Here is an 18,004-nt window from a genome sequence, read left to right as displayed (position 1 = left end):
TTACTTAATTTAATTAAGATAATTGTAAATTTACTTGTAATCATTAAGAAATAATACAGACAGATTTATTGTACCCTAATCCAGTTTCCCTAATGGTAACATATTGAAAGATACAATATACAAACAGGATAATGACATGAATACAGTTAAATACACAATATTTTCATCAACACGCGAAATTTCATGTAGCTCTTTTGTAGCCAAACCTACTCTCCTTTCACCTGGACCACTTCTTTAGCACCTGTTAACCACTAATCTCTTCTCCATTTTTATAATTTTGCCAATTCAAAAATGCTGTGTAAAAGAAATTACACTATGCAACCTTTTGAGAAGGACTCTTCTTCACTTAGGATAATTATCTTTACATTCATCCATGTTGTTCTGTGTATCATGAGTTTATTCCTTTTTATTACTGAGTATTCCAGAGTATGGAAATACTATATTTATTTAACCCTTTACCTGTTAAAGAATATCTGGATATTTTCTGGTTTGGAGCTATTATAAATAAAGCTGCTATAAACATCCAAGTCCAGGTTTTTGTGTGAACATAGGTCTTCATTTCTTGGAGATAAAGCAGAGTAGCGCAGCTTCTGGTTGCACATTCAGTTTGTGTGAACATAGGTCTTCATTTCTTGGAGATAAAGCAGAGTAGTGCAGCTTCTGGTTGCACATTCAGTTTTCTTTAAAAAATTGCTAAACTCTTTTCCAGAGTGACAGCGATATGTGAGTGATGAGTTTTATTGGTATCCTTGCCATGATTTATCACTATTTTCTTATTTTAGCCACCTTGATATGTGTATAGAGATATCTCATTGTGGTTTTAGTTTGCATTTCTCTAATGGCTTATAAGGTTGAACATTTTTTCATGTGCTTAATTATATCTGTGTATTTTGACCAATGAAATTTCTCTTCATATCTTTGGCCCATTTTCTAATCAGATTGTTATTTTCCCATTGACTTTTAAGAGCTATTAATATATTCTGCACACTAGCTTTTTGTCAGATATGTACTTTGCAAGAATTTTTACCCACTCTGTGTTTTCACCCGTTAATGGGGGCTTTAACAGAGTAAAAGTTTTTAATTTTCCTCAAGTTCAATTTTTCAACTTTTTCTCATGAATTGTGCTTTTAGTACCAAGGCTAAGAACTCTGTCAACCTCTAGATCCTGAATATTTTCTTCTAGGGTTTTTTTTTTTTAATCAAAACTATTTTAGTTTTATATTTTACATTGAAGTCCATGAATTTATTTGGAGGTTTTTGGTTTTTGTTTGTTTTGTTTTGTTTTGTTTTTACATATAAAGCATGAGACTTCTCCCAAAGTCTTTTTGTTTGTTTTGCCTATGGATGTCCAATTATTCCAGCATCATTTGCTGAAAAGGTTGTCTTTTCTCCATTGAAGTACTTCTGCATCTCTGTCAAAAATTAATTGGGTGTATATATATATATATATATATTAATTGGGTGTATATATATACATTAATTGGGTATATATATATACATTAATTGGGTGTATATATATATGGAGATATACTGAATTTCTGCATTCTCTGTTTCACTCCATTTGTCTCTGTGTATTTTATTCCACTAATACTACATAGTTTTGATTAGTGTAGCTATAAAATGCATCTTAGCACTTGATTTTTTTCTTTTTTTTCCAAATAGTTTTAGCTATTAAAGCTTCTTTGTCTTTTAATATAAATTTTAGAATTATATTTTCTATATCAACAAAAATCTTGGTGAGATTTTAATAAGAATTATTTAAAACCTATATATATATATATTTGGGGAAATTGTCATCTTTACTATGTTTAATCTTTTTTTTTTTTTTTTTTTTTGAAACAGGGTTTTACTCTGTCTTTCAGCCTGGAGTGCAGTGGTGTGATCAGGCTCACTGCAGCCTCAACCTCCCAAGGTCAATTGATCCTCCCACGTTAGCATCCTGAAGAGCTGGGACTACAGACAGGTGCGTGTCACCATGCCCAGCTAATTTTTGTATTTTTTGTAGATACAGGATTTCACAATGTTGCACAGGCTGGATGTTGAGTCTTATAATCTATGAAATCCCTCTATATTTACTTACATTTCCTTTGATTTCTTTCATCAACATTCCACAGTTTGCCGCATACACTCCTGCTCATGTTTTGTTAGATTTGCTCGTATTTTCTTTTCTTGAGTGATTGAAAATGACATTTTAATTTCATTGTCAACACGTGTATTACTGGTATATAGAAGTTCAGTTCAGCTTTGTATGTTTATCTTGCATTCTGTAACACTACTGAAATCACCTATTCGTTCCAGGAGTGTTTTTCACAATTTCTTGTTTTTTTTTTTTTTTTTTTTTTTTTTTTTTTTTTTGCGACGGAGTCTCGCTCTGTCGCCAAGGCTGGAGTGCAGTGGCGCGATCTCGGCTCACTGCAAGCTCCACCTCCCGGGTTCACGCCATTCTCCTGCCTCAGCCTCCCGAGTAGCTGGGACTACAGGCGCCCTCCACCATGCCTAGCTAATTTTTCGTATTTTTAGTAGAGATGGGGTTTCACCGTGTTAGCCAGGATCGTCTCGATCTCCTGACCTCGTGATCTGCCCGCCTCAGCCTCCCAAAGTGCTGGGATTACAGGTGTGAGCCACCGCACCCGGCCGTTTTTCACAATTTCTTGAGATTTTCTATGTAGGCAAATATGTCATCTGCAAATGGACACTGTTTATTTTGTCTTTTCCAATGAGCATGCTTTTTATTCCTTTCTTTTCCCTATTGTACTGGCTAGAACTTCCTGTCCTATGTTAAATAAGAATGGCTGAATAAAAGCATACATGCTAGCCTTGCTGTTTATCTGAGGAGAGAACATTCAGTCTTTTACCATTGGTAGATGTTAGCTGCAGGTTTTTTATAGATGTTCTCTATAAAATTCAGGAAGTTCTCCTCTATTCCCATTTTTCTGAGAGTTTATATTATGATTAATGTTGAATTTGGCAAAAACATTGAAACACACATACATGTATGTATATATTTGGAATCAACTGATATGAACATGAGAGTTTTCTGCTTTAGCTTGTTAATATGGTGGTTTACATTACTTTATTTTCAAAATTAAGCCAGCCTTAATTTGGTTTTTTAAAATATATTACTGATTTATATTTGCTAATATTTTACTCAGGATTTTTGTGTCTATATTCAAGACAGTAGTCTGTAGTTTCTATTTTCTTTTGTCTTTGTATTTTCTATGTCTTTGTATGGTTTTGGCTTCAAGATAATTCTAGCTTAATAAAATGAATTTGGAGTATTCTTTACTCTTATTTTCAGAAAGAGATTGTATAGAATTGATATTAATTTTTTAAACATTTGAAATAATTCTTCAGTGAAACCTTCTGAACCTAGATTTTTTGGTGTATTTTTTAAATTAAAATTTTAATTTCCTTAACAGTTATAGGACTATTTAACTTATTGATTTTATATTGCGTGAATTGCAGTAGTTTGTGTTTTTCTAGGAACTAGCTCATTTCACCAAAATTGCTAAATTCACATTTATAGAGTTATGAAGTATTTCTTTGTTATCCTTTTGGTGTCTGTAAAGTCTATAGTGATGTCCCTGTTTCATTTGTGATACTGGTAATTTTTTCTACTCTCTTTTTTCTCTATCTGTCTTAGTAGTGGTTTGTGAATTTTATCAATCTTTTTAAGAACCAGCTAGCTGTTTTCGTTGTTTCTCTCTGTTATTTATTTTTTGTTTCAATTTCATTAATTTCTGCTATTTCCCCTCCTTATTATTTCTTTTTTCCTTCTGATTGGTCAGGGTTTATTTTACTTACTTATTTATTTATTTATTTATTAGGTTCTTGAGGTGGGAGTTTAGACTATTGATTTAAGGCATTTTCTCTTTACTAATGTATGCATTCAGTGGTGTAAATTTTCATCCCAATACTGGTTAACTTTGCCCTACAAATTTAAATATTTTTTATTTTTATTTTCATTCAGGCAATGTATTTTTTTATTTCCATTGAGACTTCCTTGTTTATTCATGGATTATTTAGATGTATATTCTTTAGTTTCTAGCATTTGAAGATTTGTCCTTTATCTTTGTTATTGATTTCAAGGTGTTTAAAGAATGCACTCTGTATGCTTTCAATTCTTTTAAATTTGTTGAGGTTTGTTTCATGCCCCAGGATGTGATTTATCTTGGCATATCTTTCCTGGACACTTGAAAGAAATGTGTATTCTGATGCTGTTGGGTGGAGTGTTCTAAACATGTTCATTAAATACTTTTTATTTGATGGTGTTACTGAGTTATTCTGCATCCTTTCCTATTTTGGGTCTACCAGTTGTTAACTTCTCCAATTATAGTCGTGCATTTGTTTATTCTTTCAGTCCTCTCAGGTTTCCTTCATCTATTTTGTAGTTCTACTGTTTTGAGCATACACATTTAGCATTGCTTCCTAAATGGTCTCCACTACCACTAGTAGGATAGACAATTCGTACTAGGTAATGGTGAAAGTCCTGGCATTCAATGAGGCTTCCTCTGACCCAAATAAGTGAAGAAAGGAAAAAGAGTAGAAAGAACAATAAATTTCCTTACTCTCAAACTAAAATTAGTGGGGAATCAAAGTCTTCTCAAATAAAATAAAAATAAATTTTAGAAAACTGCCACACTTTACACAGCAAACACAATTGCTGGAGAATTTAATAAGCATGAGCAAGTTGATGAGAAACGGCATGACATTCTGCAAGTATATCAAAGATCAAAACTTAACATGAGAAGCAAAAACATCACTCAGAAGTTCACTAAGTGATAGGAAATTTTAATAAAAACAATCTAAAATAAAGACTAAAAACTACGCAAAAAACAACATAAAGATAATAGAAGAGATTGCTAATTGAAAATATAAGAGTATTATTTTTAAAGCCTAATAAACATAACAAAGAGACAAGGCTGAAAGTCATAATTCTAACATGAAGAAATGCTTCATGCAGTTTCTATTAATAGGCTGTTAATAAGGGTTTTGTTTTGTTTTGTTTTGTTTTGAGATGAAGTCTCACTCCGTTGTCCAAGCTGGAGTGCAGTGGCATGATCTCAGCTCACTACAACCTCCGCCTCCTGGGTTCAAGCGATTCTCCTGCCTCAGCCTCCCGAGAAGCTGGGATTACAGGCTCCCATCACCATGCCCTGCTAATTTTTTCATGTTTTAGATAGAGACGGGGTTTCACCATGTTATCCAGGCTGATCTCGAACTCCTGACCTCAGGTAATCTGCCTGCCTCAGCCTCCCAAAGTGCTGGGATTATAGGCATGAGTCACTGTGCCCGGCCTAAGATTTTAACAGAGAAAATGTAGTTATGAAGAAGAGGCAGAAAGGACCCAACACAAAGACAATTGGTGTTTCTGAGGCCTAACGCCCAACAAATGGGCAGATATTAACTGAAAAATTTGTTACCAGAAACATTTTATGACAGAAAAAGGCCAGTCTTCAGAAGAAAAGATAATCTATGTTTCAGAAAAAATAATTGATATAGGCTGGGCATGGTGGTTTATGTGTCTAATCCCGGCACTTTGGGAGGCCCAGGTGGGCAGATCGCTTGAGGTAGGGAGTTCAAGACCCGCCTGGCCAACACGGTGAAATCCCGTCTCTACTAAAAATACAAAAATTAGCTGGGTGTTGTGGAGCACGACTGTAATCCCAGCTATTCGAGAGTCTGAGGCAGGAGAATCGCTTAAACCTGGGAGGCGGAGTTTGCAGCAAGCCGGGATCGCGCCACTGCACTCCAGCGTGGGTGAGGGAGCAGGCAAGACTGTCAAAAAAAAAAAAAAAAACAAAAAACAAAAAAAAAAAAGAAGAAGAAATAAGTGATACAGATTGCTCAAAAATGAGATGCATAATAGTTAAATTGGGAAACTTCCAACATTAAAAAATAATTCTTCAAACATTTAGGCTAAAAAACCCAAACTATCTGCAAGAGAAAAAGAAAAATCTGGCTTGACTCAAACTACCACATACTAAAATTCAATAGCAAAAATGTCTACAAATTTCTCAAGGAAATAAAGTTTGAACTGCAAATATCATATCCAATTAAGATGTAAGTCAAATAAAAAAGCAAAACATAAAATATCTATGCCATGAAGCAATACAGGTAATATCCAGCTTTAATTTATTCAACAAATATTTACCAAGCTCCCATCATATACAAGGTAATATGATAGCTGCCATTATGAGTATTCTTTGGGTAAATTTCTTAAAGTTGAAATTCAACCAATTAAGGCATGAATCAAATTAAACATATTTAAAGGTAAAAAGTATTGGGGTACAAGAGCCACTGGTAAGAATCAGTTTGTCTGCACACTATAATGAAAATATAGAATAGTATTTGATCACTTATTATGATGGAAAAACTTTATGTGTACATGTACACACAAATATATACATATCTATGTATATCAACACAATTATATCTAGCTATATATATGCATGCATCATTCTGTGTGTGTGTGTGTGTGTGTGTGTGTATGTGTGTGTGTGTGTATATACCCAAATATAAACAGTTAAGAAGAAGTGGAAGAGTGATTTTACTCCCAAGTATTCCGACTTCAGGGCCTGGGCTCTTCTATACTAAACTTTCTGAAAGAAATGCTAAGTAAAATTACAAACTTCAAGAACATAATTTAGAGAACATTAATGATATATATAATTGTGTAATAATGGTAATATAACTAATAAGAATCAGGAAGTAAAGAAAGAAGTGGCAGAAGAATTGGAAGAGGATCACTTCCCTAACCTTCATAACAATGATCAATGGATATTATCTTAAATTAAAACATAGTTTATAGGAGATGGAGATGGGTGGCTCACTCAAGGCTAGAAATCTGAGACCAGCCTGGGCGACATGGTGAAAGCTGGGCATGTTGGAAAATACCTATAATTTCAGCTACTTGGGAGGCTGAAGTGGAAGGATGGCTTGAGCCTGGGAGGCAGAGATTGCAGTGAGCCGAGATCGTGCCACTGCACTCCAGCCTAAGTGACAGAGCAAGACCCCGTCTCAATAAAAAAAGAAGGAGAAGGAGAAGAAGAAGAAGAAGAAGATTGTCATATTTTAATATTTTCAATAAAAAAATACATAGCTTGGAAAACTTCACTCTGTCCTACATCAAGATATGCTGAGACCCTCCACTGATGGTGTGCAGACAGATGGCCTTTTCTAAAGAGATGAGACAACGATGAGATACCCTCTTTGGTAACCCAGATGACTGACAGCAGTTTGCTTTAACTCCTTTTTAAAGGAAACTAAAAAAAAAAAAAAAAAAAGAGCTCACCTATCTAAGATATTTTTTAAAGTGGCAAAGATGCATAGTCTATCTTACTTTAAAATTTGAATTAGAATGTGTATGTACTATTTATTAAAAAGGAGGTAGATTATACCATCAATTGTCCCACCAATCAATCCCACTTTCAATATTCTTGCCCTTATGTAGTCCCTTTCGTAGTATCCTGGGTTTGGCCATGGGACTTGCTTGACCAATGAGACATGGGCAAACATGATGCAAGCAGAGGCTTGATAAGTGTTTGCACATTGTGGACTGCACTCTGGTACTACAGATGCCACCAGCTGAGAAATTCCAGTCTTGTCCAGTGGCCTTAAGGAACAATGACCACATGAGGAGAGAGGTTCAGTGGATTCTCCAGCTGAAGGATGCCACATGTGTGAGTCCACGGGAAACTAGCAGAAGAATGCCCTTACCACTGAGAGAACTGTGAGAAATAATAAACTGGTTTTTTAAAAATTTTATTTTTATTTTAAGTTTCTGGGGTACAGGATGTGCAGGTTTGTTACACAGGTAAATGTGTGCCATGGAGGTTTGCTGCACCTATCAACTCATCACCTAGGTACTAAGTCCAGCTTGGATTAGCTACTTTTCCTAATGCTTTCCCTCCCCCCACCACACCCCCTGACAGGCCCCAGTGTGTGTTGTTCCCCTCTTTGTGTCCATGTGATCTCATTGTTCAGCTCCCACTTATAAGGGAGAACATGTGGTGTTTGGTTTTCTGTTCCTGCGTTAGTTTGCTGAGGATAATGGCTTTTGGCTCCATCCATGTCCCTGCAAAGGACATGATCTCATTTCTTTTTATGGCTGCATAGTATTCTATGGTGTATGTGTACCATATTTTCTTTATCCAGTCTATCACTGATGGGCATTTGGTTTGCTTCCATGCCTTTGCTATTGTTAGTAGCTCTGATATGAAGATACACATGCATGCATCTTTGTTATAGAATGATTTATACTTTTGGGGGTATATAATCAGTAATGGGATTGCTGCATCAAATGGTATTTCTGCATCAAATGGTATTTCTGGGACTACAGGTATGTGTCACCACACTCAACTAATTTTTGTATTTTTACTAGAGAATGGGTTTCACCATGTTACCAGTCTGGTCTCTAAGTCCTGGCATCAAGCGATCCACCTGCCTCAGCCTCCTATAAGCTATGTTTCACATGGGCATTTAGCAATCCATATCAAATTCTTCAGCATGTTGTTCACTACCTAAGTGCTCTTGAATAAAGATATAAAATTAAACATCTGTGGAATATAATGTTATACTGAGAGCATGCCCATTGAAAGATAGTAGGAAATAAACATATAAACTCTACTCTGACATGTAACATTAATTGAATGTGCATAATGCACACCCTATTATAAGCATTTCACATAAATTATCTCCTCAATCATCCCAACAACCCAATAAAGTAGAACTGTTATTCTTTACATATGAAGAAATGTAAGTTTAGAGATATGAAGTGACTTTCCCAAAGCAACATAATAAGTAATTTGTGGATCTGGAATGTGTAGTCAATTGGATCTGGCTCAAAAGACTCTGATTTTTTAATTTTTAATTCAATTTTTTTAAAAAAATGTTATTTTTAAAGGGTATTCAGATAGGAAGAGAGGAAGTCAAATTGTCTTTGTTTGCAGATCACATGATCCTATATCTAGAAAACTCCATCATCTCAGCCCAAAAGCTTCTTAAGCTGATAAGCAAACTCAGCAGTCTCAGGATACAAAATCAATATGCAAAAGTCACAAGCATTCCTGTACACCAACAACAGGTAAGCAGGGAGCCAAATCATAAATGAACTCACATTCACAATTGCTACAAAGAGAATAAAACACCTAGGAAAACAGCTAATAAGGGAAGTGAAGAATCTCTTCCAGGAGAACTACAAACCACTGCTCAAGGAAATAACAGAGGACACAAGCAAATGGAAAAACATTCCATGCTCATGGATAGGAAGAATGAATATCATGAAAATGGCCATATGGCCCAACGTAATCTATAGATTCAATGTTTTTTCCATTAAACTACCATTGACATTCTTCACAGAATTAGAAGAAACTATTCAAAAATTCATATGTAACAAAAAAAGTTTTCATAGTCAAGCCAAACATAATCAAAAAGAACAAAGCTGGGGGCATCACACTACTGGACTTCAAACTGTACGACAAGGCTGGAGAAACCAAAATAGCATAGTACTGGTACAAAAACAGACAGACTAATGGAACAGAATAAAGAATTCAGAAAACCACACATCTACAACCATCTGATCTTTGACAAACTTGACAAAAACAAGCAATAGGGAAAGGATTCCCTATTTAATAAAAGGTGCTGGGAAAACTGGCTAGCCATATGCAGAAAACTGAAACTGGACCCCTTTCTTACACCTTATACAATAATTAACTGAAAATGGATTAAAGACTTAACTGTAAAACCCAAAACTATAAAAACCCTAGAAGAAAACCTAGGCAATACCATTCAGAACATAGGCATGGGCAAAGATTTCATGACGAAATCACCAAAAGCAATTGAAACAAAACCAAAAATTGACAAATGGGATCTAACTAAATAAAAGAGCTTCTGCACAGCAAAAGAAACTATCATCAGAGAGAACAGGCAACTTACAGAGTGGGAGAAAACTTTTGCAATCTATGCATCTAACAAAAGTCTAATATCCAGAATCTGCAAGAAACTTAAAAAAATTTACAAGAAAAAAATGAACAACCCCATTAAAAAGTGGGCAAAGGACATGAACAGACATTTCTCTAAAGAAGATATTCATGTGGTCAACAAACATGAAAAAAATCTCAACATCACTGATCATTAGAGAAATGCAAATCAAAACCACAATGAGATACCATCTCATAGTCAGAATGGCGATTATTAAAAAGTCAAGAAACAACAGATGCTGGTGAGATTGTGGAGAAAAAGGAACACTTTTACACTGTCAGTGGGAATTTAAATTAGTTCAACCATTGTGGAAAACTGTTGGGTTTTGCTTTAAGGTGTTTTTATTGGGGGCTGGGAGGGTTCAAGCGATTCTCCTTTCTCAGCCTCCAGAGTAGCTGGGACTACACTTGCGTGCCACTATGCCGGGTTAATTTTTGTATTTTTAGTAGAGGCAGGATTTCACCATTTTGGCCAGGTTGGTCTCGACCTCTTGGGCTTAAGTGATCCACCCACTTCGGCCTCCCAAAGTGCTGGGATGACAGGCGTGAGCCATCATGCCCAACAAGGTGTTTTATTAACGCATAAATAGATACATGATGTGACAAAGCAGTTAACAACTTGAAATGTCATGCACAAAGAACACAAGGAATAATCAAGCATATCTGTTTCTAGATGAGGAAATAATTGCCAAATGATAAAGTTCCCAGAAACTTGTAGGATCAACTTTCCAAAGATCTGACGGAGTTTGTTTTGTTTTATTTCTTAGATGAATAATTAATTATTAAAAGCTCAGCAATGTTTTTAATTTCACTGTAATTTCTCTTTTTCTTGGTAAACTTGGGAAGACTTAAAATGAATACATTTTATTTAGTATGATATGATTCGATATTGAGTGTCTGTATAACTTTCTTTTTCTCTTACTCTCTTTTATTCTCTCTCCATCAATATAAATATGCCTGAAGTAAATTTTATTAAGAGATAAATTATTTTTAATACTATCCTTCAACTTTGGTCTATTGTTTAAATTATTTATAATTAGTATATGTACTTTTATTTGATAGTCATAATGAAATTTTTAAAATATACTAAAGTTTATTTTTCTACAAATAAATTTATTTAGGATTTTAGCTGTCCAAGATAAAAAATATATTTTTCCCACAAAGAAGCTTGTTTATTTAGGGTTTTGTTTGTTTGTTTTGTTTTGTTTTTTGACAGAGCCCCGTTCTTGTTGCCCAGGCTGGAGTGCAGTGATGCTATCTCGGCTCCCTGCAAACTCTGCCTCCTGGCTTCAAGCGATTCTCCTGCCTCAGCCTCCCAAATAGCTGGAATTACAGGCGCCCGTCACCATGCCCAGCTAATTTTTGTATTTTCAGTAGAGACAGGGTTTTGCCATGTTGAGCAGGCTGGTCTCGAACTCCTGACCTCAGGTGATCTGCCCATCTTGGCCTCCCAAAGTGCTGGGATTACAGGCGTGAGCCATCATGTCCAGCCTATTTAGGGTTTTAACTGTCCAAGATAAAAATGTATTTAACAAAATTTTCCAACATAGGTTGCCCAAAAGAAAGAAAGCTCTGTAGTCATTCACAGCCATCTTGCCTCAGAGTCCATCTAGAGGTTGGAGAAATTATAGGAGATTTATAGTTTTTGAACCTACTTATGATTATCATTTATTATATTCTGAGTAAGTATTCATATTATATTTCCTATTTCATAATAAACATTTATGTGCATAATATAGCATAGTTTCTTAATAAATACTAGAAACTCAGAGCTTGAATTCTGCTTATTTATGATTATATTATTTAATTAAGAATATGTACCCCTTGAGGCTGGGCGCGGTGGCTCACGCCTGTAATCCCAGCACTTTGGGAGGCCGAGGCGGGCGGATCACGAGGTCAGGAGATCGAGACCATCCTGGGTAACATGGTGAAACCCCGTCTTTACTAAAAATACAAAAAATTAGCCGGGCATGGTGGCGGGCACCTGTAGTCCCAGCTATTCGGGAGGCTGAGGCAGGAGAATGGCGTGAACCCGGGAGGTGGAGCTTGCAATGAGTGGAGATTACGCCACTGCACTCCAGCCTAGGCGACAGAGCGAGACTCCGTCTATGTACCCCTTGAATCCAATTAACTGAGACTTAATGAATGCATTACCAAAGCTATCTCAGTATAAATCTCTCCAGCTTAAGTATCACCATGGTATGAAACATACTACCATTTGTCTCTTGTGCTATTGTAGTAACCTCCCAACTGGTCTGCAGCTCTTATTTGCATTTGCACTTCAAGATGAAGACGTCATTTACATCACTTTACCTTACAGATTTTTTCAGCCTAGTTTACTACACCTGAGACTGAATTTGATGGCTTTTCCTCCGGATTTTTACACATTCTTCTAGGAAGATCCCACACAGACTTTCTTTTTAAGCACTGTGGTAGTATGGTTTCATAATTTTCATAAATGTTTTTCTCTCAAAGATTGCAAGCTGATGGAGTGCTGAATGCATGTGTTATTCACCCTTTCCTCTGCAGCACCTAAAACAATAACTAGAACAAATGTTCCAATCATGAGTTAGCAAATACATGTATATCTGATAAAGCAATGAGCTAATTATGAGGTAAAAGATTATTAATTAAGTTCCAAGTTTGAGATAATTAAAAGACTTTCCTAAAATTTTAAAATGGAACGTTGAAGCATTTATACATTCCCTTGGGGTGGAGGGAATATGACTAAGAAAATCAATTATTCTCTTCATTCTTGATGATTTTAGAAATGATGAGATAATATAAGGACAAGACAAAGTGTTACAATATGTGATGATATTTGAGAGTTTTAACCAGACAGACAAAAAGTTAAAATAAAAAAAATTATGTCTGTAATATCAAAAATTACCAGCCAAACTATTTAATCCCATAAGGACGCTCAGTTTAGCATAAAATCAAATTTGGTATTTTGTACATATTAAAAATATGTATATGGATTTTATTTTTACTTTTAAGTGACTGACAAAAACTCAGGCTTTAAACCATTTCTTTTTGAGAATTTCCTTTACTTTTCTCACATTTACCGTGTCACAGTGATCTTCAGAAAGCAGTCAAGTTGATCCTGACAAGTAAACAATTGAGACATGATTCTATTCATTATTGAAAAAATATTCCTGTACTGATGCCTACAATAACCCCAAATAGAAAGAGAATCTTCCGACTACTCAACTCCTAGAATTTATACAGTGGGTCAGGCTGTCCCAGATGGCACACTGCCCTATGTTTTATAGTCTGAATATTTTTAAAATTCTAGTTAGAAAATAAATTAACTTTTAAAAGCAGGTAACGGCTTATCTGTGGCATCACTCCCGAGGATTCAAGTAGAGTGAAAATATACCAGGTCAGCTTTGAGAGAGGGTCTTCATTAGGGTGGCCTTCGTATTAATGTGGAATAGGAAAAGAAGCAACTCAGTGCCTTCAAGATCGTTTCTCTGTATTCTTTCTCCTTCTGCGATACACTCCACCCTTTTGCCCATATTTTTTCTCTTTATTCTTTGTTTGAAAATAAACCTTCAAAAAAGGATCTAAGACTACCTATTTATTTTCACACAAGTTAAAATCAATATATACCCTCTTCCAAGGTATTTACATTTCAAACCTTATCTATGATAGAGAAATAAGTGATTACATGTCATTAATGCAATTTCAGGCATTGGTATATGTGATCTGCAGCAGTGAGATTATCTAAATAATCACATTTCTGCTATACTACAGTATTACCTAGATTTATCTCAGATGTTCACTGTGTAAAGAAGTAACATAAAGGTAAGAAAAATGATGAGTTACCTTGAAAAACTAGCACAGGTTTGGTTTTCACTTTTATATTTTTCTTATTGTAGAGCATTCAAATAAGTTAACAATGATCACTTAAAAATTTTATTGATACCAAATTGGGGGAAAAACACATTCTAGATTTATACATAGTTATATAGAACATCATGTAAATTAGTAAGTTTTCACTTATCTGTTATTTTTGGGAAGGGTGGAATAGGGAAGAGAATTATTTTCCTACAAATCAATTTAATTCTGGAATTAATCTTTCATTTTTCTGTATTCATTGTACTGATTCAAACAATTCAAAATTATACTAACCCATTTCTTGAAAGCACCCTAGTATTATAATCAAAATCAAAGATTTTGCTTGCCATTCTTACATATTCTTAGAAAAGAGAAATGAAAAAAATAAATTCCTATTCTAAGAGTACTTAAAATCTCTGGTGGAGAAAGTCAACAATGGAAATGCCAATACTAAGTAAATTAACATTAACAACACTGATTTTGTCAAAAACACAGTATTTTTTATTTTTCTCTTATTATTGTTAAACTGGTATTGGACAATATCACCAACATAATATCATGTCACAGATGAAGTATATAGCATTCCCAGTAAAATACATTAAAAAAAAAAAAGGTTAGCAAGGTCTGGTGCAGTGGCTTATGTCTGTAATCCCATCACTTTGGGAGGCTGAGATGAGTGAATCATCTGAGGTCAGAACCAGCCTGGCCAACATGGTGAAATCCCATCTCTACTAAAAACACAACAATTAGCCAGGCATGGTGGCAAGCGCCTGTTGTCTCAGCTGCTTGGGAGGCTGAGGCACGAGAATTGCTTGAACCCAGGAGGTGGAGGTTGCGATGAGAGGAGATCAAGCCATTGCACTCCAGTCTGGGTGACAGAGTGGGAATCCATTACAAACAAACAAACAAAAAAGATGGCAGAAACAACCAACACCTCAACCTCAGAGAGCAGCACCTTATAAATCCATTATTGAACATGATACAGAAGGACTAAATAATGAGTAGAGATTATATGTTTGTGTATATGTGTATGTATGTAACACTTTTCCATTGTGGGTAGTTCAATCTTAAGTAAGCTTCATGGCAAGACTCAACTTGAGGAAAAATACTTGAGTGGCTTCAAAATCTATTTAGTCTCCCAGAAAAATCTTGGTAAAGCTTGGTTTTACGGTTATCTTGTATTTATCTAAACTAAAGTTTTTAAAAAAGACATGTATGTCATCCATACTCCTGTTCATATCGACATCAAGAAGATTAGATCTAGTGCAATGAGCTCTGTACCAATGAAGTAAAAAACTTTTTATTTTTTAACTCAGGCATTGAATTTACTGTACTGTGCAGCAAAGCTTAGTAGTAATGTTTCAGAAGGAAGCACCTGGCTTAGCCATGCTGTCACATAGCACAAGATCAACTGCTGGTTTGAATATCAGGTTTATTTCTTTTTTGTACACCTTTCTTGCTAATGGGCAAATAAGAAAAATGAAGTAGATGGAAGAAACTATAAATATATATTTGCCCTTTTATTTCTACTTGCCCTTTTGATTTTCTTTATGGATTTTCTTCAGAGGAAACAGATGGGATGCTTTGAAGCTAGCTACAAGATGGTAGAAAATTTACAAAATAAGATCTGTGTGGGAAGGTTAAGAGAACTGTATGTGCGCAGTCTGGGGGATATAGGAAGACAAAGTGGAAACATCAAAGCTGTCAACACATATATAAAAGGATATCAAAGCGATGTGTTGTTGCCATTGACCACAATCAGGAGAAATTGAGTTAAATGACAGCAGAAAAAATTCTGAGGAAAGGCAAGCTTCACCCCCCACCCCACCCTCAACCCATCTTAAATCGATGTTGCCACATTCTCATACAAAGAAATGGGGGAAATCAAGCCATTATTCACATTCAGTAAATTCTGAAATAGTTCAAGTCCTCCCATGACAACCAAATGAAGATAGATTAGCCAATCCAAGCACTTACTCTAAATGCCTGGCATCTATCTCTATGTATGGGTAACTACTCAGTTGGAAGTCACGTTTGAAGGACAATCTGGATGTATGGGGTTTAGGGGCCAGGACTATCTCTAGTCTATCATCACACCACCATCACATCCCAGTCTGAGGGCACTGGGAACACAGCTTCCTGCAGAGAGACCTCGGGGAAAGACAGAGTTCAGGTTCTAGTGTGCAATTAAACAGAGTCACATGAAGACGGTGCTGGGGAGTCTCTAGGGCTCTTTCCAGCTGCATTGTCCACAGGGAGAGGGGGTTGTTTAGAGACTATTCTCTGCCTTAGTTTATTCTTTTATTAGAAAAGTTGTGAGCTGTTGTTTAAATATAAAAACTGTATTTTACAGCTTGCTTTCTTCCTGTATCTTATTTTAGGGAATCCTCACAAATTTCTGTGGAAGATATTAACCAATTATACAGACTCTGAGAGTTTCATAATGGCACATTATCACTAAGAGCAGATTCAAGAAGAATCTTAGAGTAGAAGTCATGAATAGCCATACTTAGCATATGGGCATAGAAATCCAGGGGAAGTGAAAAAAAGAAGCAACAAATTTATGAGAAAGGAGATGGTGGCCATGTTGTTGAAGAAATATATGCATTATGTAATGAAATCTAATTTGGTATTCGATTACAATATCATATCAACTAATTAATCAAGATGTCAGCAGTGTCATCCTTTCCTTTGTGACCTCAGGAGGAGAATCATCTCAAGCTCCATCCTATTCACATGGAAAGCCCGTGCCTTTTCCAACATTTCTTCTAATTCTGGCACTTTCAGATGTTATTTCATGTTCTTCATGAATTCTCAATTTTATGTTATGCATTTTATTCTGTTAATTTAGTGAGTTTCTCCTGGGATACAGTTTTTACTTCTTGATTCCATTCCTAAAACCTCCAAAAAACTGCCATTCATGGGATATCTAGAATTTGCAATAGGCTTTTACAGAAAGGAGATTCATGGGGGTAATGGAGACAAGCACTTCATTGCAAGATTATACAGAATATTATTTAAAACAAAACATTATATTTTCCTGTTACACAAATAAAATCCTTTGGCAATTCTCATCAACTTACCAGAGAAGATGAGCTGTTAGTTTCGTCCCTCGTCTCCTGCAATATCATGCTTTTAAAGCTTCCCTGTCTCTACCCCAATCAGAGTCTGTTTCTAAGTAAAGACATTTCTTCTTTAAGAGAAATACTGATGTCGTGTTCAGCAGGGAAACAATTGGAACTAATCTTATTTCACAGATGAAGAATTTCTTAATGGTGTGTTTAATTAATGCATCTGAGGTGTTCACTTACAAAGTACCAGAATCAACACATGAACCCTAATCATTCCAAGCTTGAATGCTTCCAAAGACGACATGTTTTACCTTATGTGTAGCTTACCCTAAACAGGCCTGACTCATTGGAGAAACATATTGTAGCAGATTCTCTGTTATAGTTCACTTTTATGGAATATACTAGGCATATGGAAATCTTCCAATCTGTCTTCAACTATCAAGATTGAACCCCAATGATTCACTAATTATACAAGGCTGACATAATGATCTCCCTTCAGTGCACATGTATTTTCAATTCCTTCCTGCATGTTATGAATACTCCGGAGATATTTTATCTTGGACTAACTCTGGCCTCACTGCAACTGTGCAGATTTACATGTAGGATAGTAGTCTGACTTCCTGAAAACACCCTGCCACTCATGACTGGACGACAGCACCTGAGCTCAAGCCTATTGTTCTACCAAGAGCCTACCCAGATCTTCAAGAGACCCTTCCCATTACTTTTTTTTTTAGCATCGGTGAGCAGTCTGTGTGTTCATATTGACAGAAAGGATGTTAGACCATCCCAGCTAATGTCCCCGAGTTCCGACAAGAGTGCCCTGTAGAAACTCATCCTTGCCTATGCCCAAAAGTCCTTTCTCTTTGGGATCATTTTTTTTTTCTGACTCATGAGTGATACTCATGCAATGTGAGGGGAAAAGAAGACACTAAATCAAATCTACCTTGGTAATCACCAGCACGCTCTCATATATTTTAGTGCGCCTTTAACTCTGATCTTCTGGATCAGCAAGTAAATGGTCTTTAAGAATCTTGACCTCATTTTCTTTTCTCATGACTTAACTAACAACTCCAGTTAGGTTACCCAATCAGAAGGACCGTGTACTAAACATCC

At 35.7% G+C, this 18,004-nt stretch overlaps 2 long non-coding RNA genes across 4 annotated transcripts in view; one reads left to right on the top strand and one right to left on the bottom strand.

Moving 5' to 3' along the window:
• LOC129532064 (uncharacterized) overlaps positions 1 to 18,004 on the top strand; it is a 96,153-nt gene that overhangs the window by 1,408 nt on the left and 76,741 nt on the right. For all 3 annotated transcript variants that reach the window (XR_008677663.2, XR_008677660.2, XR_008677662.2), the window contains exon 2: positions 1,863 to 1,963. This is a non-coding gene — a long non-coding RNA (uncharacterized lncRNA). The remainder of the gene's footprint in view (positions 1 to 1,862; positions 1,964 to 18,004) is intronic.
• LOC134756640 (uncharacterized) overlaps positions 1 to 18,004 on the bottom strand; it is a 143,876-nt gene that overhangs the window by 119,865 nt on the left and 6,007 nt on the right. The window lies entirely within an intron of this gene.

The sequence above is a fragment of the Gorilla gorilla genome, chromosome 11 (assembly GCF_029281585.2).
Source record: "Gorilla gorilla gorilla isolate KB3781 chromosome 11, NHGRI_mGorGor1-v2.1_pri, whole genome shotgun sequence".
NCBI classification, from domain to species: Eukaryota; Metazoa; Chordata; class Mammalia; order Primates; family Hominidae; genus Gorilla; species Gorilla gorilla.
This window is presented reverse-complemented; position numbering and strand designations above follow the sequence as displayed.